We start from the raw sequence: 18,855 nt of genomic DNA on the forward strand, positions 1-18,855 counted from the left end.
AAAATAGTGCTCTACGAAAATGCACGTACTTATTCAGTTCAGAATCATGAAACATAACAATCCCTATTATTTTATTTAATATTTACTAGCATAACTTATAACTGCTATAGGTACTTAAAGACTGGGTACTAGTTAATAGTATATTTGCAAACATTCTTCTTTAAGTACCTACTTCCCTATAGTATTTCAATTTGCCTACAAATGTAGCGTCAGTAACTTAACCCACCTACGAAGTGTAAGTTCACTTATAGCTCCATTTTTTACAAAGTACCAAGATCTCATCAACTCACACCCACCATTGTCATCCTCTGTCAACTTCAACAATAAATTCGAGCATTCATCTCAAAATGTTGAATTAATAAATAAAAACTCACAATGAGAGGGCAGTAACCCTTCGAAGGGCGCTATTAAAACGGTCGGTGTTAAAAAGACACCCCTATTGTGGCCACGTATGGCTTCTTAGGACTAAGCCAAACATCATTTGGAAGCCAAAATTGGAGTTGTTGTATTGGCAAATTTGTTTGTAAGCCCTTATTTGAGATTGTTTGATGTACTTATTGAGTCTTTTTTGTGGTTATTTAAGTACATCTTATTTTTTAGATGTGATGAAAACTTTTTATTGAGATTTGTAATAAGTTCCTACCTAACGCATATTCTTAATTATAACAATTTATTTAGTATCTTATTGTTTAATTTAACTTAGCCCAATGAACTTATTAAAAGCAATAGGTCTATCAGGCCAATTCGAGCATACACTTATATGAGAATGATATTTGAATCATTTTATTAGTTAGCGTACGTCTCGCTCGCGCCAATACATGTATGACAATACATGATACTTGAATGACATCAACCTTTGTCATGGCATCTAACTAGATAACATTCTGATTTGATATCATGTTCGAATTGGCCTGTATGATGGTTGCGGTTTTGATTTCATTAGTCTGGACTCTGGAATTTACGATAGACGATACCGTCCTTACACTAGGTAGGATTACGTTTTACATACCGGTTTTCCAGTTTTATTCTATTCTGTGTGCCTATAACCAACTTAATTTAGAAAATTTATGCAGATAAAAAAAACTTATAACATTTGTACCCTTACCAGGCAGCTCTTTATATTTCAAATCCCAAACTACTTCAATTTTCGATCAATTATCCAAAAAACCAACTCCACTTACTTATCAATACAAAAACGGACCACACATGTTAAAACATTTAATTCAAGACCACTCGAGACCCCACAGATAAATTACTCGCCATAAACTGTATCCACCAGTTGCGCTAATCCTCGATGTAAAACATATCAGTATCGCAACAGTTGTTCTCAATGTTCACATACATTTTATAAACTTGTCTCCCCTATAAAATATACCTTATTTCTATAGAAATAAACGTTATATAGAATTTCCGAAATATAGCGCCCTCCAGGGTGTGCTCAGTCGGAAGACGCCTTATGGCGTCGTATGCACGTACTTTATTATGATCTATTTATCGGAATTGGATTGGAAATGGTTTTGGTGGAAAATTACTGGATAATTGAGGAATTGATTTTGGACAGCGAGTAACCGCAGAATACGCCACGTTTGACACACATTTATTGAAATACTTTTACAGGTTTCACGTGCCTACACGGTCCAAGGGCCTTCTGTGGGTGTTTAATTTAATTTCATCCTAATTTTGTTCTATTTCGATATGATTATTATGGCATAAGTGGGTTGCACACGTTCTAAATAATACGATTTCAATATACATAATACTAATTTCTTTGAAGGTTCAAATCATTATTATTGTTGTTGTGATTGTTTATTATTATTTTTTGTTTGTGCACTATATTATAATAGGGTTGTTTCCAAATTTTTGAAACGCTTGTATTACGTTCTATATTAACTAAAAGTTGCCCTAAAATTCAACTTTTATACTAAAAACGGCTTTAAATATGTTAAATTAACAAAATATATCTTGACAGATGCTTTCGCGCCCAAAACGCTCTTTGAAAATTGTGTGACGTCACAGTTTATGGTTTACACATAACTACATACACACGTAGAAGATACGAACTGTCAGCTGACATTTGTCATTTGTTGTTTATCGCCTAACTGTCAACAGTGTCAATTCGAGAGTTGTGACGTCATCAGAATCTTCAAAGACGTTTCGAGTTTGGTCACGTGACGTGTGCCAAAAGATATTTTAAATTCAATATTTACAAAAATATGGTCATTACAGGTCCCCTAAAAGTAGTTTAACATGTTCTTATAATCCAAAAGAATTTATTGGGATACAATTCTGCCCTAATGGCTCCTCTACATGATGGCCCAGCGTAGGCCAGTCCTAGGGACGCATTTATGCGTTAGAGGGAGCAAGTGATATTGCTATCTCATTTCACCGCATAGCTGCGTCCCTTGGACTGGCCTACGCTGGGCCATCGTGTAGAGGAGCCCTAAGGTTTGTAGATGGAAACAACCCTATTGTACTTTCATGCATTTACTTCAGTATGTTCTATTCCAAAGAAAGAGATTGATTGATTGAGAGTTATTTTCCTACTGCTATTTTGAATACTTAGGGCCAGTTGCACCATGCCCATTTGATGTACTGATCATGTGTAAAAATGGCGCTAGCGAATGCTAACTGCATATTTGGGTTGCACCACGCTATGTGTCCGTTAAAAAGTTACGCTGCCCTTAACCGGTGGTAGAGCACTGGTTAACAGCAAAGTCGTTCGATAAATATGGCGGCGCTTTTTGGAAATTGTCCGTATTTCACGAATTTATGTTTCATTATTAAATTATTTGAGTAAAAAAGTAATGTAAATTATTAAAAATATATTTATAACATTAAAAAGGTGGAAATATCTAAACGCAAAAACGTGTGATAGTTGTCATAATGGTTTTAAATGTCATTTTAGTTGCGTGATGACTTGTTTCATAAAATACATTAATTTGTTTTGGATATTCAAAGAAAAGGTGTGTTTTAAATTGAAATCGAGTGCAGAATCAGTTTAAGTTGAGGATAACACCAGATTGTTGCTATCACAGGTTAACAAATACGTCCCATAAAGTGAAACTCGACGGCATGTAATGAACACTATTTATCGACAGACTGGTCATTAAAATCAATTTAAAACGCTCTCTGTTTATTGGAATCAAGATAAGAATGTTATATCCCTTGGAAATATTAGTGGACTAACTATGATATTCGAAAACAGCGAGATGACAACTATAAACATATACAAAGTCGGCCTCTGAAAATCGTAACCCACAACAGAAGTGAACTATATTTATAACTATAAACGCACATAAAACAAGATGCTACATATGAAATCAAGTATTTTAGTGTGAAGAAAATGTATTGGACAATTCCAGACCAGTCGGCATAATAGGTTATATATAAGTGGCCAAAATGTGTACCTAATGTAAAACTGATTATAATACTTCAATTCATACATACTGGCTTGTGTTTTAATTGCTTTTACAACATATCTTATTCATTAACCCTAGAAATAACAACTTTGCAAGTAATGAACTAAAAATAGTATTATTTATGGTGATACCTATTTATATTATTATTTATTAGAATACAAAGTTACAATTTGATTTAACAATTAACAGCTCCAAAAATCTACATTTATTTTGAGTGTGGGCTACCTGGGTATCTCTTATCTTCAATTATTACATTATACCTATTATAGAGTCCCACACCCATTAGCGACATGGCATGGCAGGGCGTCCTTCAGCATATTGCCGAGGCATCCCTACACTTTGAGCTCTGCTTGTGAATGTCAAGGTATCGCTCTGGAATTTTCAGGTTTACCACAGTGTCTTAGACATGCCAGATGACATACTTACCTTGATACTACGCCAAAGGATCTCTTACTGTGTCTAGACAATAGTGGCCTCCAAGCCTAATAAAGTAATTCTTCTGGAAATATCGAATATACATGAGAACAACTGAATAGTTTAGTAGGTATAACCTGCTGTGGCAGCATGATTCCATTTTTATCACTTGTCACTATGCCTGTCACTTTTGCGCTTACATACTTGTTAGAACGTGACAGGCATGGTGATAAGTGATAAAGAGCTGACCATCTTAATTGTTTCCTTTCATACTGGATAACATTTATAAATATAACAGCCAATACCTGGGTTAGATAAAATATATGAGTAATATGGCTTCCCTTCTGTCACCTGAATTTTACTTGTATTCAACCAGTCATACAGTGAAGTTGCATATAAATAAATTACAATGTAACAATTGTATGTAACCCTAGCCATATATTTGAAATAACATAACAGTAAATTAGTGAAAATATAATCCATAGGTCTTAATTTGCAAAAGAGCATTACAACATACTTTAGAGAATATGTAAACCCATTATTTTTAAACCTGACTACACATTTATTATACACAACTGACTACTGACAATACCCTACCTACATATTAACCTACCAGTCCCTATAAATCATCATTTAAAACCTAACATACCTAAATAGCTCTAAATTCAGTCATAATAAAAGGCCCTCAGATTGATTTTATTTGTTTTCCCCATACCAGTTTTTCAACAGCCCATGCATGTTTCATAAATCATTTATATCATGATCACCCCAATAAAAAAAAAATTGTTGGAATAAACAAGTGAAGTCACCAGTATGACAGAAAATATAATAAGTAGGCACTTAAATCTAATTGTGAAATAATATAATTATTATATGTCAATGAGTTGTTGATTTCTCTCCGGATAACCTTTTACCTCCATTAGTCACTACCTAAAAAGGATTTAGTGTGAGGTAGAAAATAAAGTAAGATGAGGCAACTAAAAATATATTTTATTGTCAAAAATGAAATTCAGATAATATTTATAATACTTTATTATTCGCAACAAGTTTTTCCAGTTAATCTAGTGTATGATTCTTGGATTTCTTGAATCGATTCACTTGTGTGTAACTTTCATCTTGTATTCCATATCAAATGGTGTATATCAAATCTGAAAAGAAAGTAACATGAAATTATTATGCATAAAAATATATTGTGATCCATTTCAACCAATGGCAAAACCATTGAAAAATCCTTAGGTTAAGCAGGTTTAAATTAAAGTACAAAAGTAACTCAAATATCTGCTACTACCAGAACTAACAGTGATGTATTATTGTGTCAACAATATATGTAATTGGAAATGTTACCCCAACTGTCGGTATTTGGGTCATAGTCGTAGGTAACGTAGGTAATTCCTTGTGCTTAGGGCTCTGAAAGTAGTTAGGGATACGTATTAAACTAATAAGATAACTTACCGGGCAATGCAGCTCCTTGTTTGATTCGGCTTTGCAGCTTGGAAAGCATTTGGACACTGTACAATCGTAGTCAGCAGTTTCACTTTAATGTGCCATTAAGATACATTATTTTTAATATAATCATAAATATATTCAAGATTGGCATGGCATAAATTGTGTAATATTTAGCTTTAAAACCTGAAAAGAAACTAGTTCGCGCCTACAAAAGTTTTCTCGTTGTTGAAAATTTTGACAACTTTGACATTTATGACTGGGTTGCTATATGAAAAAATAATTCTACCATAAAAATTTTGGTAGGAACGCGTTCATAGTATGGCCACACGATTAGCGACGACATTCTGTTATTTTATAGTTGGTGCAACGCATTTTATTTAGCAATCGATAAGACCCCCACGTAAGCGTTAAAATTTAGCGAACTGTGCTTACGTTAGCAGGTGGTTTGGTGCAACTGGCCCTTATTCAAACATTAAGCATTTGTAACATAAACAGCTATATCGCAAACAATTCTTGGAAATGTGAATCTAATAACTAAGAATAACAGCCACAACAATTCGAATAAGTTATCGTATCAAATAGGATTCGTATTTTCCCTAGGTTTATAGATTTTCCTACTTTCTAAATTTGCAAAACAAACAATAAACATTTTTTTAAAGCCAAACCTATAAATCTATAATATATTATTCTAAAGCGATCGACATCAAAATCAAAGTGATTTGTTAAGATTTAGTAGTTTAGTAGATTTAGGATTTTACTTCAATTCATAGAAAAATGACCGTTACTTCGTTAGATTCAAAAAGCTATTCTTCCCTCTTAAGATATGAAATAGAAAACGGCGATATTAATAATTTTCTTATTTAATACGTATAAGTATAAGACACGGTAAAGATCTAACTTCCTCTAGTACCGAAAAACGAGAGACATGCGATTTACACCAATGACCCCAAAACGTTTGGTAACGCACACAGATTCAGTTTCAGTTGACCGGCCCACAACAATTGAATACGGCTTCGAATGTCACATACGGTTCACTTACAGCAAATTGTCGCTGGTAGTGAATACATAAATAAGGTAATGTTACAAAAGTGCCATATAGGTATATTTTTTCTCATTATGTAGGTACCAGGTATTCATATATTATGTATTACCATTATCATCATCAAAAAACTACTGTGGGAAATCACAAAATTCTCAATTTCATAATTTACTGAATCACGCAGATTTTTTTTCATAACTATTGCCTACACACCACCAGTCGCTATCTTTTAACCTTAATGAGACCCGATTTTCAAAAATTGTGAATCTCAACTCCCAACAATTCCAACCCTCAACAACCATGCTTCTAAATTTAAAATTTCGCACCTCAAAAATTCCTCTCCCCATGCCCCCTCGCGATTGGCTGCCGAGATAAGGAGGTATTGTTACTGGCTGCACCGATAACGGCCGAGGGTAGGAACGCGCGCAGATAAGAACCGAGGGTAGTTTTATAACGGCATTCGTTGGGGATGCGTTGGAAGTGCGTAAGTTGAGATAAAGTGCGGATATGCAGGAATCAATTACGGAGATAACAGTTTGAATGTGGCTAGTTAAGAAGTGAAGAGCTTTTTAGAAGCTTTTATTTCACTTAATGTCTTTGCCGGCAAGCCGGCCTGAGATGCAATATTTCTTGTTGATACCGCACAAGGAAAAGAAGAAAGTATACATAAACTTACTCGTAGGCTAATTCTCACGATGAACCTTTCATACTACAACTTATGTTTTTTATGTTGATTCATTGATCTCTAACTCAGGCAGACCACCTACAACCTGGTGGACGATGGTTGAAAAATACCTAAAAGAAGCTCATTCAACGCAAGACCGTGCTAGATGGACATTTTTTTTTTTTTTTCGTATGGCTTTTTGTTACTCTACTTCAGAGATTTACAGTTTTTAAGTACTGTACCGCTTCTTTAGTTAAGGTGGTAAAATCCTCTACTTGCCCATGGTATTTGGTTAGAGGACAGTCAAATACCGTGTGGTGAACGGTCTGCTCGGGTGCTCCACATACTGCGGGCATACTGGTGATTCGCACCAGTTCCATTTGTGCCATAGATAGGCACAGTTTCCAACTCCCGTCCTTATCCGATTCAGCATGCACCAAATGCGTCGGGGCTCCTCAAAGCCAGCAGGTCGTGTCTTGGTATTAGGCTTGGAGACGTCGCCAGGGAGAAATCTTGATTCCCATTCAGATTCCCAAGAATCCCGTAGGTTAGACATTGGTGCTGGATCATGGAATCTCAGCGCTGGAGGATTTGTCTTTTTAAAATCGTGAAGGTCTTCATGGACAGGTAAGTTTGGGGATGCCCGGATCTTTTGTATTTCAAGGCCAAGGTATCTTTCTCTCCGCATATGAGGTAGTATGTGGGATAGGACTGGTAGCCAATAGATCGGTGTGGCCTTGAGGCATCCAGAGATGAGACGCATCGTGTGATGGAGTTGGACGTCAACCAGGGAATTGTGAGCGTTTTAGATGGACATTGAGGACAAGAAAAGTTGACCCCAAGTAAATGGGAACAGGTCTAGCAGGAAGAAAAAAAATCATTGATCTCTAAAAGGTGATCGAGAAGATAAAGGTGGTAAATATCTACTTGACTATGAATATCGGACGTATAAACATTGTAAAAAATGTTTCTGCTAAGTACCTAAATCTAATTCGAAGGTAAAGACGGACACGCTGGCCTTTCTCAAATGTTTCATTTGTTAGACCTAGGACAACTGCCGGCAGAATCTAAACCGTAATACAAAAGACAGATTCTTTGGCCGTCGCGAATTATCAAAGAAGACAGATCTGAGAACCTCGCTAAAGTTCACTCAATGACACAGTAATTATAAAGCCAGTTCATCTCAAAGATTCTAAGATCGTTTTAAACATAGCCTGTCAAGCACCTATAATTATCGTCACGCTTTGCGCGGGGTAAAAAAGGTAGCTTGATGGTTTGTTAGTAATATATTATAATCTTTTCCAGCTCATTTGAATGGCTCTGTCTTCGTGTCAATCACGCAGACTAGAAATAATCAAAGATTGATTGATGAAGCTAGATGATCCTTCATTCATGGACGAGGGCAAACCTATTTTGCCGTCGAAAGCATCGCTCCCGTCTATCGATGATCAGAAAGTTGGTTCGCGACAAAACTAGTTCTAAATTTGATCACCAGCATTTATAAGTTTGTGTAGCTGTCTAACTTGTTTTATTTTTTCTGACCCCGGCAGGAAAGGGCGATGGGTTGGAATTAAAAGTTGTTTTCTTGACCGTTAGGTGATGCGGAAATTTTGAGCTCTGATGCCCCTGATGGCGGTTCACGTCGAGTTTCGTGAATTTGCAGTTAATCACGTTTGGTCGTTCATTTTTGGTTGGTATTAATTTATTAACTCTTCAGTACTTCGTGCATACTAAGTTTTTGAGTGATGTGGGTACGAATGTAGATGTTGCATTTAAGAAGCATAGGGATTATGTCAAAATGAGGGCTCATGATATGTGATATTCATATTCATATTCATATTTATTATTAATAATGTACACATACATTACATGTCAAAATTACAATTTAGTTAATACCAACATCTAGATAATAATATAAAAATATTCACATAATGCGTTCAATAAAGTAACAAATTATTAAAAATTATAATATTTTATCATATTCTACATTTGCAATATTTCATCTATGTCATAAAAGGCGTTGTCAATTAGCCATTTTTTTAATTTATTATAAAATGAATTATCGTTTGATATTGTGGCAATTTGTTCAGGAATGGCATTATAGATTTTTGGGCCATTTACTGTATATATGTTGCGACAAATACCAATATTGGAACTTTTTAGAGTTCAGTAAAGGTTCCAGCACTTGAACAGATAGCTATTTGAATTTTCGTTCTAATTAGTTTCTTTACTACATCAATAAATTAGCTGCAATCTGGTGATCAAATATATTGAAAAACGAAAAAAGAGATTTAGAGGAAAATAATTGTAGAATATATATTGTAATTGTTGTTCGTATCAAACAAAAGCCCTCGATCCGCCCGCCCCAAGCCATAAATTCATAGAGAACATTAAAACACACCCATTAGGCGAAGGAATTGCCCCAAAATGCCTCAAACATGTGTCCTGTAGCGACCTGTCATCGGGGTTGCAGGCACAATGGCGCAGAATTGTATTTTTTCTGCTGGCAACACGTCGACAGACGCGCGCCGCGGGGCGCCGCCACGCCTCCCCTTGTTGCCGATTTGTTTTGTACACGATTCATTTATAGAGTAGTATTCCATTTCAGAATATTATTCAGTAGGTACATTTTGCAGTCTCAGAGAGGAAATTGGGGTAGAGGAAAAAGAAATAGTATAGGACTTATAACTTACATACCTCGCAATTTTTTCCCCTGTATCAATGTACAGACATTTTTCTAGCCGCGCACACAAAACTGACAAAAGTGATAATTTTATTTGGGTGCATATAGATATATTGTAGTGGTTGTCTTATTGTTTGATAACCCACAATAAGTTATGTTTTCCTTGAAACTTTCTTACATTGCACTTATATTGAAAGTCATAGTTATACCATGCGCAGAACGAAAAGTTTCACGTTGCGGAGTAACTTTAATCCTCTTTCAGCCACTGCTGACAATCCTTTTAATAGTAACAATCCTTTCATACATCTAAAGAAAACTTCTAACATTAATAGAATAATGAATGTAGGTATTATTTCTATCCCAAATTTTAAACTAACGTAGGTAAACTATTCTTTGCCCCGCCTGTTTCTAACTAGGCGTAGAATGCGCAGAGCCCTTCGAGGGCCATGTTTTGTACAATAATTAGGGCACTCCACCGCCGGCAACATAATGATATGACAAACGATAATCCATAATAGTGGGCGAGTTTAATGACTATGCGGCCAGATTAGCTACGCTAGTGTGTCATTATTAAAATGGAAGGTTAATCACATTAAAAACTGGGAGTCTTGGGGTAGGCCTGGCGGTTACTAATTTGATGGGGTTATGGTATTGTTTTGATGTCAACACTACATAATTCTAAACATAATGGGTTTTCTTCAAACTTTGAATGAAGGTCACAGTTTTAGGTTCTGTTTATACAAATCTTGAAGTATATAATATTCTAATACTGATATTACGTTTAACATGTAAAGCATGTGAAAAATCTAACACTAACTGCCTCGAAAAAAGGCCGACAGCATGTAATCTCCTATCCTATTCTATTCGTAAACAAAACTCTGTCAACTATTAGCTTGAATTTGATGCAGATTCTCCTCTGCACTGTTTTGCCAAAGATAATCTGGGCTGCACTGCCTTCCGAACGGCAACCAGTCAGCTCTACAGAGGCTCTACCTGATATGCTCTCGGGAAAGCCCAATCTTCAACCTAGCGAAATACCGATTCAACCAAATCTGATTTACCGATTTCCATTCTACCGATGATCAGTGGAATCCAAGGATAAAATATCGACCGCATTGATAATAATTGAAAATAAATCAACTGCATAGTTATGTTATTTAACGATGCAGATATGAGATTGCGTGGGCTTCGTGTGAACACTATTTTTCTTGACATGGCACGGGCATTTGCCGTGTCTCCAGATAATACATCAAGTTTCACGGTAGTCATTTCAGGAAAGTATAGGTACATTAGCAAGACAAGCAATAGTGCCATCGGAATTCGATCACATTCGATTATTTCTATTCAATCGCCCAATACAACAGCTTTTAATTGTCTTCCTGCTCAATAAAGGGTTTTATTTAACCCCATATTTTCGATTCGAGCAATCTGTGTAGTGTGTCATCGAGTAAATATGATTACACTTGAACAGCTCTTGTCGCGTCATTTTGCAACAGCTGGTCGCAAAGTCGTCGAGAGCTCGAGAGTCCCGCTGGCCCCAATATGCTGTCGTGCTGCGCTTAAGTTCGATAAATATAAAAAAGCTGCCTAAAATATTAAAAAAAAAAAACTTGATGTAACTACTAACATTTAAATACTTATTAGGTATGCAAACAACCACTACTCCTACTAGGACCCAGAGTTTCCCAAAAATGTTTGTCCTTTTGTCAAAATCTAGTTTCGCTTTCGCATTTTTTAGTATTGGTGCTTGATTTAGAAAATGATCTATTTTCTTTTTATACTACGTTGGTGGCAAACAAGCATACGGCCCGCCTGATGGTAAACAGTCTCCGTAGCCTATGTACGCCTGCAACTCCAGAGGAGTTACATGCGCGTTGCTGACCCTAATAACCCTCCCTCCCCTCGTTGAGCTCACGAGTATGGTTTGTAGTGAGGTCTTAACTACAGTACCTTCTCGTACATCAGTACAGTAAAGTAAAACAAAACACACATCAGACATCAGTCGAGTAAAAAAAATAAAACTCGTAATCCGTTTACATTTCGGTTACCTGTAGATAATTAAGAGTAACAACAACACTTGCCTTTGTTACAAAATACTTAGTAAAAATCATGATAATTAAATATACCGTTATTAAATATATAATATGTCGTTTTTCAAGACATGCGTCGCTTAATGACATAATCCGTCGATCTCTTGCCACCATCAATGTGCCTGCTTTTCTTGAGCCGACTGGCATTATCAGGGATGATGGCAAGAGGCCTGATGGGGTGTCATTGGTTCCTTGGAGTTTGGGACGGATGTTAGTGTGGGATGCTACCTGCGTAGACACACTGGCACCGTCCCACCTCCAACGGACTAATCTAAAAGCGGGCGCAGCGGCGGAAAACGCCGAAATTTTGAAACGTCATAAATATAAGAGCCTCGGTAGAGAGTACCATTTTGTACCATTTGGCGTTGAAACTCTAGGTCCATGGGGTCCCAACGCGCACAAGTATTTTGGAAAAATCGCGAAACTTCTGATTGACGTAACTGGTGACCGAAGAGCTGGCGGCTTCCTCGCACAACGTCCTCGCCAGCATCCTTGGTACAATGCCTCAAGGGCCTATTTTAGATATAAGCTAGTTATAGTAATCATCTGAATATACCTAGGTACCTACTAAAAGAAAATATTTTCCGTCACAAATCACAAACTAGAGCGAAAATGGTTTAAAGTAAGGCACCCTTGTGACCCCATGTGCCGTGGCGCCTGGGGCCCAAACACTGTCAAGTGCAGTACTCACGTGTTCTATAATTTTATAACACCCGTCAATTTCGAGTGTCTTCCGATTTACTCTTATGTTCTGACATACATACATCTGTTGTTGTGGATAAGAAATTCCATCTACTATTCTCGGCCAGGAGGCCAATTCTAAATTAAATAAGTAATGTAAATTCGAATGTGCTCTCTGTAGGGCTAAGATCGGCTCTTTATCATTTGTCATCATGCCTGTCACATTCTAACAAGTATGTAAGCGCGAAGGTGACGGGTATAGTGACAAGTGATAAAAATGGAACCATGCTGCCACCGCAGGCCACGTGAGGAAACTTACAACTCATGAACTTGTATTTGTAAGTATAGTTAAATTAAAACTTGTCTTATCTGCTGCGATAAACGACGAAAATTTTCTTTCCAGACACGTCAAGTTCTTATATTACCTATAGTAGTTATAAGTATAAGTACTCGTATTATATATTATTTCTATGCGCCCATCGATATGTTAACTTAATATATTCCATTTGAATAGATCATATCAATCTTGTCATCCAAAGTAACAAGCATTATAGTTACCCCCTTTCAAAGAAATCGGCTAATATTGACACAGGATCATGAAATATTTATTATTCAAATGTATGATAAATATGCAGATTCGATGCGAATTCAATGCTCTTGTTTGCCTTACTTTATCTTGATTCATAGTTAAAATAAAAATTAATATATATAAAAATAAATCTAGAGGGTTAAAGAAATAGGTATATAGGATAGATACCTTCACTTTTCTTTTTTCTGTAAGTACCTTTTACGATCGGTTGATAATACCACCAGTTTGGCACTAACATAAACTCTAGCGCGGACGTAACTTTACTTTCTATGCATCTCGCTCGTACGAGCATGATAGTGCGACCGAGATGTATAGAAAGTAAATTACGTAGACATTTCCGTATATGTCAGTGTTGACACTGTCAGTAACTCGTGGTACGGGTATAGATGCATTTACCTAAACTGTGTCTGAAAATTTATAGCTATAATAGTTTTTTTTTTTTATATTATAGGACATTATTACACAAATAGACTAAGTCCCACAGTAAGCTCAATAAGGCTTGTATTGAGGGTACTTAGACAACGATATATATAATATATAAATATTTATAAATACTTAAATACATAGAAAACACCCATGACTCAGGAACAAATATCCATGTTCATCACACGAATAAATGCCCTTACCAGGATTTGAACCCGGGACCATCAGCTTCGTAGGCAGGGTCACTACCCACTAGGCCAAACCGGTCGTCAAAATATAAAAAATAGTTATGTTATAGCAATACATTTTGGTAGTATAGTTACAAAACTATGTAACTAAGTTTTGTTTAACAATCTACGTTTCCCTCTGTTTTTTTTTTCACGCAAAGAACGTGAAATGCCTTATATTCAAGCAAGTGTTGACGAATTACAGAAACTCGCTGCTGGTCAATAAATGTTACCGAACGTTATTACATGTAATGTTTCTGCAAATACAAATTCTATAATACAACGCGGAATGGCAAAATTGCACCCCTGCGTTTATGCCCCTCGTAATCAAACTTAGATTAGGTAAGTAGGTACCATAATATTTTCGGGCAGAGCCTGCGTTTTGAGATGAGATGTTTCTGACAATGATCGACAAAGTACTCCTGTCCTGTCCCTTGAATCTTTTTGATTTTTTTTATTTTATTATACTTACACCGTATTTATTTTATACTGACTTAAATGTTTACGACAAGTTTTTATATTCAGAAAAACACAATTTAAGAAAGGGAAAGATTTTTTGTTTATAAACTAATAATAGTTAAATTTTAATGATGAGTTTGTTTATTTAATTTTTATTTAAGCTTTGGCTCGTAAATAAAATATTATTAATTATTTCACAAAATAAAGTCAAAATTTGGGTACATAATAAATAATTTTCAGTTTTGCCAAAAACAACTGACTATAAAATCCGTGTCGCCACGGTAATCGTTTCCTATGAATACATGATCGAGCTGCGCACCCTCTCCATACTGAACTCATAAACCAGACTTATTACCCAGACGTTAGGGTTCATTATTGAGTGTATCCGATTAGGGAGCGAGTCGAGAAATAGCTCATCTAAATGCGTTGGCAAAACTGTTTAACGTTTGCAACTTTAACGACGTTCAGGGTCAACGGAGGAAAATTCTGAGTCGGAGAAAACTTTCTAGTTGCGCTTACTTTTTATTAAGGCTTTCAAATTAACTTCCGATGCTAACTTTCTAGTGAGTGATAAAAGGAAAATTGGCCAAGTGTGAGTCCAACTCGCGCTTCGAGATAAACAGTAAGTTGCTACATACAAAGTTGACACTTAGTTCATCCGACCCTTCTGGTCGAACGAGGTGGAAGTGGTTTGATATGCTGATACTCTGATGGATGCCCAGCTTTTTGAAAAAAAAAAATGCAAATATCTACTAAATTAGAAGAGGTACTTATGTTCAAATATGCTCATGGTAACAGTAAGCAAGTAGCCTTTAAAACGTAGTGGTTATATTCTCTTTGGTTGCCTCGGTAAGCATTGCAGTAGGTAGTATAATATAAGTGTTGCCGAAGTATGGAGTGCATCTAGTTTAGTAGCGTGTTAAATAATCTAGTGTAGTTAGGTGTGTAAATAATCTCAGCCACAAGCGAAAGTGTGTTGTGTCAATTTATACCATAAGTAATCAGTTATAATCAGAAAATAGCTTATAAATCTGTTACGCAGATTCCCAATTCATTGTAAACACAATACAACCCCTCGAGACTGTACAAAAGCTAATAATTAGATCGGAAATTTTTGGTCAAATATGCCAAAAATGCGGTTGAACAAAGGAAACTCGATATTCTGTCAAAAAATACTATAATTTCCTTCCCTGCCACACCCCACACCAGAAGACTTAATCAGGACGTCGGGGCTTACATTTCTGTTTCCGATACCATATACTATAACGTTTGAACACAGATTATCCAATCAGTTAAGATAAAGGACACGCTTTTTTACCCGCCGCCATTTTCAATAACGAATTTACCGCCAAAAGTTGACATTTGTAATTTGACGTTTGCGTGGAGGTTATAAGGTCGCGTTCGAAATGTAAGGGAGAGTTCAGAAAATGTTTTCTAAAGCTAGGTGTAGACGTAGTGTGCAGGAGACGGGCGTGTGGCAGGCACGTGATCGAGATTAGGCCGTGCATTCACATCGCGCGCACAAAGCGCGGGGTAGCGGGCGAAACGTCAATTGTGTGGGGCTTGGGGGAGGAAATTCGCTAAGTTAGGTTGGATTTAAATTATAATACGAAATACTAGCTCCTATTTGCATATCCCACGTTTTTAAAGTGGAAGTTTGGAGTGACACTTTTGTAGTGTAGCAGGTTAGGTTTATCCGACACTCTATTATTTCTACACGGTATTAGCGTACACGTCGTTAAGCACCTACATATTAAATAAATGCAACATAAAAGCAACGAAGTCTAATGTTTAACAATTCTTTGCTATTTATGAACCTGTATAAAATTTATTATTATATGTAGACTATTTAAAAACGCATAAGTACTTACAGAAATAGGTAATTTGAAAGAATCGATACGACAAACGATTTTAGATTTAGCCCAGTTTAGTCCTATTAGGTCTTGGATTGGTACTAAAATCCTGCGATGGATACTGTTTGCCAAATAATTATTAGAACGCAAAACTATACAATCATTGCTTAAGAGGACAGACTGCCCGTCGTCCCCTCCCTATTGTCTTAAAGAAACTTTAAAGGCTAATACCTACCCCTTTCACTCCTTTCAGTCTATCAATATCTTACGACGAGCAACCCAGCACCCATACCAACAGCAATTAATCACTGCGCATCGGCCCATCTAATCAAACAGGTTAAAAAATAAATGATCAGTAAACAAGGACACTGCAGTGCTCAAACACGAGGGCGAAGCCGGCCCAAGGGAGCTCGATGAGGATTGATGAATGCGACGATGAGGTAAGCTGCCTTTTATACTGAGATTTTCTATTTATTTTGGGACTTAGGAAATAGTAAAAGAGAAGAGGGATTTAAATGTTGAGGGTAGAAGACGAAGACGCGTGCACATCTTGTAGATACATCGAATGCATAAAGAACATCATATAAGGAAACGTTAAACCAAGGAGGGAGGCAGTAAAGCCAAGGACAGCGTACGTACGTGGGTAAACTAAAGGTCATGTCAGGCTGTGGCGGAGAAGGCAGGGGAAAAACTTACATAAAACCCGACATGAGTCATTTCAAACTGTTAGACCGAGTGAGAGAGAATTTGACTAAAGATAACCTAAACCTTTGGCACCGAATGAGATTCAGCGACGGTTAGTTTGGGAAGGTAATTAGGTAAGTGCTCCACTGCGGTAAAAAAAATCTACTACCTACCTCACCTACGAGCTACCTGTACAACTTCGATCTAACTCACAGGACGGTTTACACTTTATCGCCAAGATTTGTGATAATGGCATGTAAAGCTATAAAACTTTGTAGTAACCAAGTTTTTGTAATAAATCTCCAAACGTTAACTTCGACAGGACAATTTTCCTATAAATCTTTTAATTTCTGAAAATAAATTCACTTTTCTAAAGTATTTTTATGAACATTTACCGCATCGCTTTCACCAGTACGTAATAGTTGCTCCTGTGTGTCTCTGGGGACAGAGGACGCATATTGAACTCATTTCATTATGTACATACGATTAATGCCGAGGGTTTCGTCCCAGCGTGTCCTCGAATTACGCGCGTTGTGGTGACAATAGCGATTCATAAATATAAAACAAAAAATGTGTATGTTGCTCTTGAAAGTTAAGCATAATAGAAATATAAATAGACCGTCAATTCGCTTTTAGCCTAGAGTCGACAGTATGTGTTGTATGAGTTAAAGTACTATTGATTGCCAAATCTCTTTTAGAAGTTAGATTATATAGGTGCACGGTATCGCATCAGTATGAATCAAACGAAGACATATATAAGTACATATAGAACTTTAACATTTGACACACATATTCAGAGAAAACCATTTATGGTTTCAGAGAAATCATCGGATTTTGGCTCTAAATATTAATAAATCGGTAGCTTTTAAGCTTCTCTATCATTGGTATTCGTTCGATCCGTATTGGCGAGCTACATTGTGAACGAAAGTTACTTTAAAGTATGCACTTTAGAAATCTGAAATTCTTAAACACGTATACTGTATACATACAAACGTTGGTAAAGGTTCCCTAACAACCTAACATCGCCAATTAAGGTGGTTTGCGAAAAAACCTAAAAAAATTACCCACAACCTTTTTCTTTTTTTTAACAGTCAAAATTAAGCGTCAATTTCATTGAACTTAACTAGGTTATATCCCTTGACACGCCACGTTTTCATTCTAGTAGATATGTACTACTCGTAATAGTGGAAATAATCCTTCTATTCCAAAATCGAAGCGGTCTACTTTCACGAACTCTTATTCATCGTAGTTATTTCACGGAATTGTACTCTGGGACTCCATGAATACGGGTGTTTATACAATAGCACATCACACCAGATACGATATTGCGAAAGTAAATAAAGTAAATTAAACGTGCCCGCCATCGAAACGTCTAGGGAATACGGACACCTCGGGGTGGTTAATCGTAGCCAGTTTATGGTTAAAGGGGACAGTTGGGACCTTAGGTTATTAAGGTTGACATCAGATTTGTTTAGCTTGATGAAACTGTATAACTACTTATTTAGTTAGGAGCTGGAGTTTACGCAACAAAAAAAAATCGAGGAAATTAATACTAACCATGGGTAAATTAAGTTAAGACTCAAATAGCTACAGACCACTCAAAAATTACTCCATGCTTGAATGAATCGGGGCTAGTTGCACCAAGCTATCTGTCAACGTCATCGTGGTTAGCAAGTGGTTAGTCTCAGAGCAATAATACTATAGAGGTGTCAAGGGGGAGCGGGGTGTAGACCAAACGAAATGATCTTATGGATCAGAGTGATGATTCAAACATCGAACTAGGTTGTCATGGCATATTTGACCCAGTAAGGTAAATTCTTATCCCCATGTTTGACAGACTTATTCCAATAGTTGACAGACCCTTTGTCACCTATATTGCTTGGAATTAAGATTGAAGGTGGCAAGTATTAGGATAGTAGGTATCCAGAACTGGGACACCATTAATGCCTTCAGAAATTTTATCATCCAGACGCATTTTTCGACTACCTTAATAAAGAAAACGCAAAATTCTAGTTATTTAAGACGGATAGCTGTAGTTATGACAAAGCGGAGTATTTTCTGGGGCCCCGGGAGGCGGTTTCGTTACCCGGTTCAGTAGGCCATAATAACTTGAGGGAATTCGCGGCACTGAGCTGCCGACACCCGGGCAATATACGTTCGACGAGTTGTGGTGCACGCTTTTAC

The 18,855-nt window shown here is 36.6% G+C and overlaps 1 long non-coding RNA gene across 1 annotated transcript; it reads right to left on the reverse strand.

Annotated features, from left to right (window-relative positions):
- Positions 1-4,806: 4,806 nt before the first annotated feature.
- On the reverse strand, positions 4,807-5,746 carry LOC133529225 (uncharacterized). Its single transcript, XR_009801108.1, has 2 exons — positions 5,286-5,746; positions 4,807-4,981 (listed from the first exon to the last, which is right to left on the reverse strand). It is a non-coding gene; the product is annotated as an uncharacterized LOC133529225 (long non-coding RNA).
- Positions 5,747-18,855: the final 13,109 nt, after the last annotated feature.

The sequence above is a fragment of the Cydia pomonella genome, chromosome 20, assembly GCF_033807575.1.
Source record: "Cydia pomonella isolate Wapato2018A chromosome 20, ilCydPomo1, whole genome shotgun sequence".
Taxonomy (NCBI): Eukaryota; Metazoa; Arthropoda; class Insecta; order Lepidoptera; family Tortricidae; genus Cydia; species Cydia pomonella.